The 11,887-nt window shown below is 41.3% G+C and overlaps 1 protein-coding gene across 2 annotated transcripts in view; it reads right to left on the reverse strand.

The window, feature by feature from the left end:
* Positions 1-10,740, reverse strand: part of LYST (lysosomal trafficking regulator) — a 287,630-nt gene extending 276,890 nt beyond the window's left edge. For both annotated transcript variants that reach the window (XM_068231777.1, XM_068231776.1), the window contains exon 1: positions 10,658-10,740. The gene's annotated coding sequence lies outside the window, so the exon portion shown is untranslated. The remainder of the gene's footprint in view (positions 1-10,657) is intronic.
* Positions 10,741-11,887: the final 1,147 nt, after the last annotated feature.

The following is an 11,887-nucleotide window of genomic DNA, read 5'->3' on the forward strand; positions in this document are numbered from 1 at the left end:
CTTAAATACTGAAATCTGGAGATGAGAGTCTCCAAACAGTGTGCAGATTGATTGCCTATGTCAGCAACAGCTAATTTTGGATCAACAAAATAAAATAGAACTTGAACCCTTGACCAGATTTAGATGAAAAATCCCTTCTTGGTTCTGGTCAGCATCCCTCAAGTGAAGGGAGAATAATAGTTCCTCTGAATTCTCTGCTTGATATTTAACTGTGTAGTAATCAAGCCACAGCTCTCTGCACCTTGTAGTGCAGGGTGTGATTCCATGTACAGTCACTCAGTAATTTGTATGCAAACAGGAAACATTATGGTTACAAAACTGCACTGGGTGAAGAAACTTCTGCACAACAGTGTTATCTGGGGACTCACAGCAAACTAGTAGAAGATTAACTGAAAGGACAATTGTCTTCACTGTACACAATATACTGTATGTATCCTGTGCAGTCCAGAAAACTAGTAATAAGTCTGCAGTAAGTATGGGTTATTAATTGTTCTCTAACCTGTTCTGTAATTGCTCATCTTTCACTTACAGTTTACATATTCATTTTGAGTAAAATAGATCTTTGGAACCATGTTAGCTCATTTTTCATCAAAGCCTTAAAGTGGTCTGGAACTCAGCAATTATTCTTTGTTCTAAAAGATTTTTTACAGCATTAAAAACAAACTACCAGCAAAAAATAGTTTTAGCTAAATGGCATTCAAACAGTTAACACAGCACTTTATTCTGCAGTGGAAGCTTGTGATCCAAATTTTAGGGCTTGTTCACATGTAGGGCATTTGACCTTTTTTCCAAGCGCAGGCGATTTTCAAAACCGCCCACAAAATGCGTGTGCAATGATTCTCTATGAGAAGGTTCATACCAGTGTGTTTAGGTGCCTGTACCATTTGTGGGGCAATTTTGTTCTAATGGAAGGTATAGGAAGAGCGCTTAACGCTCACAAAATCGCTTTATGCAACTATTGCGTTCCCGTTTTGAAGAATAAATACATTGTATTTATTATTTTCCGGGTCAAAGAGTTCAATTCCTGACTGACGTCAGGAAGTGACAAAACAATCGCTCTGCAGAAGCGCTTACAAAAGCTCTTTGCCCTAAATCGTAGCGCGCAGTGGAGCACCGATAGGGGGGAAAATCGCTAAAAAAAAAAAATTGGAAAATCGCTGCCGTCAGCGATTTCTATTTTAGATGTGAACAGAGCCTAAAGGGTGGCTGGAAAGTGTAATGGTTAAGGGCTCTGCCTCTGACACAGGAGACCTGGGTTCAAATCTTGGCTCTGCCTGATCAGTAAGCCAGCACCTATTCAGCAGGAGACCTTAGGCAAGTCTCCCTAACACTGCTACTGCCTATAGAGCGCGTCCTAGTGGCTGCAGCTCTGGCGCTTTGAGTCCGCCAGGAGAAAAGCGCGATATAAGCGTTTGTCTGTGTCTTTTAAACTTGTGATCCGGGGTGATAACACTGTATCAACAGAAGAATGTAAACAACTTAATTACAGCTAGCAATGGCTGAAACTTAACTACACAGAGCTGAAAAGCAGACACAGATATCACTAGATAGCTACTGTATATATATTAAATGCTACCTAATAAAACCCGTGTCTCTGCGTCCCATGTCCGTGTGTGTCCCTGCATCTGCGCTACTGCGCATGTGCCGCAGGGACAGCAGTTGTTAGGTCGTGAGCAGTAAAGCCACAGGGCTGGGCGTGTGTGTGTGTGCGCGGAGGGCACGTGCGTACACACGCGGAGGGCGCTCATATGCACACTGACAGGCGGCGGCAGTGACAGACTTAGAGCCCGTTAATAAATGGGCTAACATCCCTAGTTTATTAATAGAATGCAAAGGCAGCTTTCAGAGCTGCTAAACTTAACTTTGGGACCTTGTAATTTGTAAACAGGCAATATTACTTGTGCACAAAAGCAAATATGGTAACTGAATGGGGAAAAAAAAAAAAAAAAAAAAAAGTAGGAAAATACATTTTTATTGAATGTTAAGTCAGAGTTTTACTCCACTTTAAAATGTGTCTAATGATATTGAAAACTTAAACATTACACACAATTACTCCACACAGTCTAACTCGGAAACAAGGAAAAGAATTGACAATTTAAAAACGCTTAAATCACATGAAATCCTCATGTGTTGTCACATGGCGGTAAGCAAGTATGCCAGATTAGGACTCCTAGCAACCAATAAATTAGGCTTCACGCTCTTCTAAACATTTTCACGAGTATTACAGCAGCTTACAGCGATCTAGAACAAACAACACTGAAAAACCACTCTGAGCTAATTCATCTAGTTCAGGCATGCCCAACTCCAGTCCTCAAGGGCCAAGATCCTCACACATTTTTGGCACAGCTCAATTTTATTCATGGGACTGAATTAGGAAAGGTGTGGATCCCCAAGCAGAACACTTTTGCTATTTCTCTGTCCATCCTAAACACTGGCATGGATATGGCCCTCGAGGGCTGGAGTTGGGCACCACTGATCTAGTTCATTTAGCATAAAGCAGAACTGAAGTTTTTCCACCGAGTACACTGAAGGGGGGGGAGAAAAAAAAAAAAAAAAAAAAAAAAGCTTAAGTGTGAAAAGAAAGTTTACCGCAAACCTATACAGAAAATAAGCTCAAAATAATTAAAGCAAATCTAAAGTGAAAAACTATGAGATGATAATGTGTATGTGGCTGGATAGTGTAATGATTAAGGAACTCTGCCTCTGACCCAGCTGGGTTCAAATCTCGCCTCTTCCTGTTCAGCAGGCCAGCACCTATTCAGTAAGGAGTCCTTGGGCTAGATTCCCTAATACTGCTACTGCCTACTGAGCGTGCCCTAGTGGCTGCAACTCAAGTACTTTGAGTTCACAAAGAGAAAGCTTTAAAGACCCTGAGCTCAGGCTGAAAATCGAATTTGGACTTACCTGGGGCTTCCTTCAGCCCCCGTAGCCCGCAAGGTCACCCGGAGTTCTTCTGGCTCCTCTCCCAGTCTTGCTGGCTGTTCTGTAAATCCGCGACTTTGGCCTGAAGTCACCTGTGTGTGTCCCCAACGCATCATCACACCAGCTGAGCGGGAGATACATTACCTGCGCATGCAGTCTTGGCCCTTCTTTTTCAAGATTTATGTAATTTGCCTCAGCATGCTGTGTATCAACTTCTGGGCCAAATCCAGACTGACGGCAACCCTTCTTTCATAATCAATACTTTGAGTTTGTCAGAATCTGTGGGTTATTGTTTGTCCACCCACGTCTTAAGAATTGACCACAAGTTCTAAATTGGATTAAGGTCTGGGGAGTTGTTGTCATAGGATGTTTTGGTACCATTTTTCATATATGGCTGTGGTCTTGGGCAAAAACCCATTCACTTGGATGAGAAGCAGCCCTACGCATGAACTGTCTCAGAATGCTTTACTGTCAGCGTGAGACAGTACTGATGGTAGCAATTACGTTTTCTTCTCCGGACAATAATTTTGCCAGATGCTTCAAACATTCGGAGAGCTTCAGAGAAAATGACTTTATGCTGGTCCTCAGCAGTCCAATCACTGTACTTTTTGCAGAATATCAGCTTGTCCCTGATTTTATTATTTATTTTTTTTCTAGAGAGAGATTAGTGGCTTTTCTGACCTTCTTGAAATCAGGGCTCATTTCCACTATTGCGAATTCGCATGCGTTTTGCGCATGCAAATTCGCAAAGCAATACAAGTCAATGGGACTGTTTCCACTTGTCAGGATTCCTTTGCGTTTTTCTGTGCAGAAATAATTCGCATGGCAGAGCCATCAGAATTCGCATACCGCATACCGCTATGCGAATCGCATACAATGTATTTAATAGGAAATTCGCATGAGGTTTTGGTATGCGAATTTTCATGCGAAATTTCATGCGAATTCGCATAGAAACAATGGAAAAGCACACCAGCACTGCCATGGTTAAATTCGCATACATCGTCATCCATGCGAATTCGCATGAAAATTCGCATTGACCCGCATGCGAATTTCGCATCCGCATGCGAATTTGTACCGCGGCAATTCGCACCGCACAAGTGGAAATGCAGCCTCAGTCCAGCCTCCAAAAGTCTTTGCCTCACTATGCTTGCAGATGCACTCACAGCTAGCTGCTGCCATTCCTGAGCAACCTCTGCACTGTTGGCACCCCAACCCCGCAGCTGAATCATCCATAGGAGATGGTCCTGGCCCTTGCTAGCCTTTCTTGGGCGCCTTGAAGCCTGCAGTGTGGAGAGAGCAAATCTAGGCTCACAGCCTGGCAAGACAGGTACCAGGATAAGAGGTGCAGATGTGACTGTGTGGACAGGGCTACTGCGGAGGTTCCCTTTAACCTCCTTAGCGGTAACCCCTAACTGAGCACGGGGTAAACCGCCGCGAATGATTTCTCAGCCCCTGGTGGGCAGATTTGCACAATTTTTGCTTTGCTAGCTGCGTGTACAAGCCGATCACCGCCGCTCCGCGCCAATTCGCCGCGTTAGAAGCCCCCCCCCCCAAGACCCCTTGCACAGCGTGGCCAATCACCGCCAGGCTGCACTAAAAGGTGGATCGGGACTCCCCCAGACGCTATGACGTGGATGCCGTATTCCCGATCGTCGCCATGGCAACGGGGGCAGCCAAACAGGAAATCCCGTTCTGAACGGGATTTCCTGTTTGCTCTGATCGCCGGAGGCGATCGGAAGTAGTAGTGGCTATCATGTAGCTAGCGCTAGGCTAGCTACATGAATTTAAACAAATAAAATGGAAAAAAAAAAAAGTGCTGCGCCGCCACCCTGGCGGTTTTAATAGACCGCCAGGGAGGTTAAAGAATCATTGGGAATTGTATTAGCTCTGTGCAAATTTCTGGTTCCGCTATCTCATTTTAGTTCATGCTGGAGAAACGAAGGGAAAGACAACTCTAAGCTCAGCTCTGGCAGAGATTAACTCTTTGTGGCCATCACAGCAGCTCAGCAGTGTCATCTTCCTGCCCATTTTCCTTTAATAGCCACTGAGAGAACTAGAATTTAACTAAATAAAAGCAAGGAGTGGTGATGTCACATTCTGAACTTGTAGCTTTTCAACATGTCAGTTTAATAATTAAAGAATACTAATTTGTTGTTATGTACTACCACATTTTACTTATTCTTTTTCCCTCTCTGACAGCGTTATAACACTATTACTTTATTAACATAAACATTAAGGCTGGTTTCACAGTGGTCAGTTGCAGAACACAAACATCATAATGAGTGTGAACTGCAATAGAGACTGGACATAGACTTTAATACATGCATGCAGCGAGTTAGAATAATGTGATCAGTTACAATGAAGTACTGATCAGAACAGTATGCAGGCCCAAAGAATTGTATGGGCAGTGAGTTGAAATGAAGAATTACTCTTCAACACAACTGAGCACTGTGAACTAGCTCTCAGAGCATACAGTTAACTTAAGTAGAGGATAAAACAAACTCCATGTTTTAGGCTGGGTTCACATTTTCCCTGAGCACAACTGTACCTGTATTGACAGATGAACAAGGAGAAGGCAATGCAATCTGCTGTCTGAATCAATACACGCATGGAATTTTTTGCAGTGGGGATGTTAGGTACTTTCGGTAACGCTGGTCTACTTTAGGGGACCAAGCAGGAAACTTCATAGGGAACAGTTCTCTAATCACAGGACCCTCTCACAGCACAAATCATTGCGACTGGCCAATGTGGGCGTAGTTTACTACAAACTATAATAAACCTACCGGTTCGACAGGGGGCCATCCACCCGATCATGTTAGCCAAATTTCCCTTTAAGGTTTCCTGCTGGGACCCCTAAAGTAGACTAGAGCAATTTTGGCATGTAATTTGCAGTCCAATGTTGTAAACACAGGGCAGCGGACAATAGTGTGAACTGGTCCTTATTTAAGCTACAATGAACCTCTGCTGAAATAACCATAAAGTACTGCACATGTAAGAGGGATCGTCTACAATTACTGTACTTTCAAGAAGACAATACTGTATTTTATGATAAAAAGAAAAAGTGAAGGCTAACAATATTGGCGATCCAGAGTGAGTACAGTGCAGTAAAATCTAGTACATATCTGCAGGATACACTACAATATCATTCCATAGCTGTGTTATTCAGCCTTATTTTTTAATTTCATATGATGGTAAATGGGATTAACTAGCAATGCACAGTATTCTACATTGCACATCTGTACTTTTTGCAATAAATATATCTAAAGTACTTTGCTAGCTTGCTTCTGTAGTTCTACTACCTGTTAAGGTGCATGTTGGACAGGCAGCTGTTCAATTCGCTTCCCTAGCCTAGCCCATCAATATTCACATTAGGTAGTAAAGTATAGGCTGGGAGTAGGTATCAGTCACATTTTTCTTTGTGTCCAAAGGACTTGACCGTCTTCCCTGTGCTGCTTAACGTTTACCTCTTTGCGACTGGCACTGCAGCTGGAGTAGGTTTTGGCCGCACTGAGGATACGTCCTGAATAAAAGATTTTTGTAGAGACATTGTTGCGGATCTCTCTTTTGTTCTGCATTTTGGTCGGGCCTGGCTGCCTTGGTCCTGCACTGTCTGCCACAGCACAGTGAGCTGTTGTCCTGATTTTACACTGCAGCAATTATATTTTCTTGTCCCTTCTCAGTGGGTGCAAAATCCTTTAGCCTTTCCCAATGTCTAAATAAAAACTTTAAATTAAAAAAATATATTTTCTAATTGGAGGCAGGGTGATAAGAGGCACACACAGTTTCACAAACACAGAGGAGGGTATAATGCTTTACTACAGAGTCAGCAGGAAGGAATATGAGCAGGAAGATGATGACACTCCTGAGCTGCTGTGCTGGCCACAAAGAGTTAGCAGTGAGTGATCTTCTCTGGGACACCTGATCTGCTCTGTGCTGGACAAGCAAATGCCCACTTTTCTGGCAGCAGGGGGCAATAGAACCAAACCAGCTACTTTCTATAAGTGCATAAAGTCAACATATGCAATGCACAAAAGTCTGTGCATTGCTAATTCATGCTAATGTACTATCATATTTATTTATATGAATGCAAGGCTAAATTAAAGTTATAAAGAATGTGTGTATATATATATATATATATATATATATATATATATATATATATATATATATATATATATATATATATATATATATATATATATATATATATATACATATATATATATATATATATATATACATACATATATATATATACATATATATATATATATATATATATATATACATACATATATATATATACATACATATATATATATATATACATACATATATATATACATATATATATATATACACATACATATATATATACATATATATATATATACATATATATATATATACATATATATATATATATACATATACCTTGAACCTTCAAGGACCTTGAACATTTGCTACACTCTGAACGTAAGGACTTTACTTGCAACAATTTAACTACAGGTGAAAGATCGGCTTTACATGGCCTAAGTGAACGGAGAGACATTGTTCTGAAACCTGCTGATAAGGGCGGGGCCCTGGTAATTATGAACACTAAGGACTATGAGACAGAGATTATGTCACAACTTGCGGATACAAATGTCTATAGTAGATTACCAGGTGACCCCGCCCCTCGGCTTAAAACAATGCTAAGAGCAGTTCTAGATAGGGCGATGTGTAGTCAGGTGATAACCAGAGATTTGAGTGACTTTCTGTTTGTACAACATCCTATTGTTCCGGTTTTATATACTTTGCCAAAAGTACATAAACATCCTACACAACCCCCTGGCCGACCGATAGTGGCTGGCATAGGGTCTGTTTTCACACCCTGTGCCACCCTGTTGGATCGGGTATTGTCTCCCTTGGTTAAACAAACTAGGTCTTATCTCAGAGATACCTCTGATTTTCTCCACAAGGTGTCTAATTTGACTTTGAATCCTGCTGAGCAGATTTGGTTGGTCAGTTGGGATGTACGGTCCCTATATACATCGATCCCACAGGGTGAGGGGATCAAGGCCTGTATTGACCTTGTCAGAACTAGTGGAGAGTACACTGAACGACAAGTTGATTTTTTTGAGACTCTTCTCCACTTTGTTCTTGACAACAACTATTTCTTGTTTAAAGAGGACTTTTTTCTCCAAAGACGGGGTACAGCTATGGGATCCAATGTCGCCCCGTCGTTTGCAGGTGCATTCATGCATCAGTTTGAAAATATGTATGTCTATAACAATGTGGCGTTTAACACACACTGTCGTGCGTGGTGGCGCTACATTGACGACATTTTTGCCGTTTGGCGGGGCGACATTGGATCCCTGCTGACCTTTCACGATGACCTTAATCGGTCACATGAGTATATCAAATTTGATTTGACATATGATTCATTGGAGATCAATTTCCTCGATACTACGATTAGAGTTCAGAATGCTGCTTTGGTCTCAGATTTTTTCCAAAAGCCCACTGACCGTAACCAACTTCTCCGCTATGAGAGCTTCCACCCACCTGCTGTTTTCCGCTCGGTCACCAGGAGCCAATTACTTAGGGTTAACCGCATTGTGTCGGATGCTAACATTATTGAGCACAGAAGACAGCAGATGGTGGGAAAACTCTCACAGCGGGGATATCCTACCACACTAATACAGAACGAATTGCAAAGGATCTTGGATCCTATTGAGTCTGTGACTGACCAAAAGCGTGATCTGGGTCCTAGATTACCTTTTGTGTGCCAGTACCATGGATTGTCCTATAGAGTACTTTCTTGCATCAAAAAACATTGGCACATTCTAAGTAGTGCTTATCCAGAGATTCCCGAATTCCGCTCTCCACCGATTCCTGCCTATAGGCGCAATGCGACTGTGGGCAGTAAATTGGTCAGAGCGGACTTGTCTTTTCCTCTTAAAGACACCACTTCACTTACTGGCATCAAACGTGTGGGTTGTTATCCTTGCCTATCTTGCAGTGAATGTACCCATCTCATTAAAGGCACCATCTTTGGTGGAGACTATAGGATAAGACACTTTCTTACCTGCCAGAGCTCCTATGTTGTGTATCTATTGATTTGCCCATGTGGCCTTTTGTATGTGGGTGAAACCACACAGAAGGTGCGAGATCGCATCTCACAACATAGGAGCTCTGTGCGGAGCAAGACCTCTGAGCTGCCAGTAGCCAAACATTGGCGCAATGCAGGCCACAGAGACACTGAGTTAAAGTTTATGGTCATTGACCATCAACCCAAACCGAGACGTGGGGGGGACAGAGTTCTCCTCCTAAGGAAAAGGGAGGTTATGTGGATACATAAATTGAAATGTTTACACCCTGAGGGTCTTAACAAAGATTTTGACCTCCATCTGTTTCTGTAAATTTCAGATTATATGATGCGACTATATTGGATCAGGAACGATGGGACATTGATGCTGGATGGGACTTGATTATTTTGAAGCTAAGTGTGAAATTTAACACTGTTTGTTGTATACTGGGCATGATCCCATATTTACATATGTTACCTCCTTGTTATTGGGCGTCGTCCCACATTAGCATGTCACTTCCTGCCTGTCAGGTATATATTGATTTGATTCACTTCATTTTGTGTTGGCATTGAGAAAGGTCGGGGACGACCGAAACTGTTTGCTTGTACCTTTTGCTTTTTGCTCCAAATAAAAAAAGAGCTGTGTGCTGCAACCCTACGTCTTTTTTCTATAATCCAGAGGGGATTGGGCACCCCTGGCTGCGTGCACACCCACCCATTGAGGGTTCACTGTGACAGCTGCTGACCTCCATTGGACCTTACATATATATATATATATATATACATATATATATATATATATACACATATATACATATATATATACATATATACATATATATATACATATATACATATATATATACATATATATATATATATATATATATATATATATATATACATACATATATATATATATATATATATATATATATATATATATATATATATATATATATATATATATATATATATATATATATATATATATATATATATATATATACACACACACACACCTTTCTTCATTACAGTGTAAACAATTCACTTTACAAAATACAGAAGTAACGCTATCTGACCAGAAGGGAAAATTTAGTTCCTTAAAAACGCATGAAGCAATCATTGCAACTTCATGTAAGGCTGTATTACTCAAGTACCATAAACAATAGGTCTGTATAAACACTACCTGCATATCTCAACAGAAATAAGGCACACATGCTATAAACCCTGAGCTATTTCTCATTCAAAAAAAATGAGACATTTTTATCACAACCAGCAATTAGCTCGAGAATAACAATTTTCGATGGGCATCTTAGATCTCCTGACATCCTTTCAAAATAATGATCAGTTACTACTTTAAGACACTAGCAAACAGAAAAACTAGCAAAACGTAATGTAAAGCAAACAAGGATGTGTACAGCTAATGCAGGATGTATCTATGATGCATGGACATCACACATCTCTGATCAGCCAATATAAACACCAGCAAGCAGCATTACACACACCAGACAGCAAGCAGTAAGCCGCAGAACACCATCCCATAACTGCTGCGCCAAGCCACTATTCAGAAGTGCAGCCTCCAGAGCATTGCTGCAGCCTAGCAGAGGAGTAATTACGCCCACTTAAATAAAAAAATAAATAAATATCAGTTTCTACTCTAGTTACCCGAAGGCTGCAGCCAAGCTCCGGTGACACCCGGTAGCTCTCCGCCGTGCAGCTGATCATTCACTCCAGCTTGTCATTTCACTGATACCGCGAGAGCACGCAAGTCACGCGCAGCTGTTCCAGTAGCAGCAGAACAAGACCTGCCCAGGGAATCCTCACGTCATCTCTGCTACGAGTGTATTCTGCTGCGCATGCGCGGCTGTTATTACGCAAGAGAGATGTAGTCTGTTGCTGCGGTTGCTGCGGCGGCTTTCTTTTCTTTCCTTTTTTTTCTTTTGACAAAATGTATTTTACATAAATATGACTATAAATATTCACACGTCTTTCGACAGTCTCATACTCTCATTTCCATCACAGCTCTAGTCCTATAAAACTCTTCTGAAAATACTCTAAAGACATATTTTTACTTCAAAAGATAATTGTTGCCATTTCTTCCTCTACAATAGCCTTAAAGAGACTCGTAACAAAAATTGCATCCTGTTTTTTTATCATCCTACAAGTTCCAAAAGCTATTCTAATGTGTTCTGGCTTACTGCAGCACGTTCTGCTATCACCATCTCTGTAATAAATCAACTTATCTCTCTCTTGTCAGACTTGTCAGGCTGTGTCTGGAAGGCTGCCAAGTTCTTTAGTGTTGTGGTTCTGTGATGCATCTCCCCCCTCCAGGCCCCTCTCTGCACACTGCCTGTGTATTATTTAGATTATGGCAGCTTCTCTCTTCTCTCTTATCTTTTACAAGCTGGATAAATCCTCCTCTGAGCTGGCTGGGCTTTCACATACTGAGGAATTACATACGGGCAGAGCTGTCTGCAGTCTGCAGGAAGAAACAGCCTGACACTAAAGTGGAAGATAGCTGCAGGGGGAAAGAAGCACACAAATGATCTCTTGAGATTAAAAAGGAAGGGTGTATACAGCCTGCTTGTGTATGGATGTATTTTCTATGTGTGGACATGCTGTACATCAACCTACTTCCTGTTTTGGTGGCCATTTTGTTTGTTTATAAACAAACTTTTTAAAACTGTTTTTAACCACTTTTAATGCGGCGAGGAGCGGCGAAATTGTGACAGAGGGTAATAGGAGATGTCCCCTAACGCACTGGTATGTTTACTTTTGTGCGATTTTAACAATACAGATTCTCTTTAAAGAGAATCTGTATTGTTAAAATCGCACAAAAGTAAACATACCAGTGTGTTAGGGGACATCTCCTATTACCCTCTGTCACAATTTTGC

This window comes from Hyperolius riggenbachi, chromosome 4 (assembly GCF_040937935.1).
Source record: "Hyperolius riggenbachi isolate aHypRig1 chromosome 4, aHypRig1.pri, whole genome shotgun sequence".
NCBI classification, from domain to species: Eukaryota; Metazoa; Chordata; class Amphibia; order Anura; family Hyperoliidae; genus Hyperolius; species Hyperolius riggenbachi.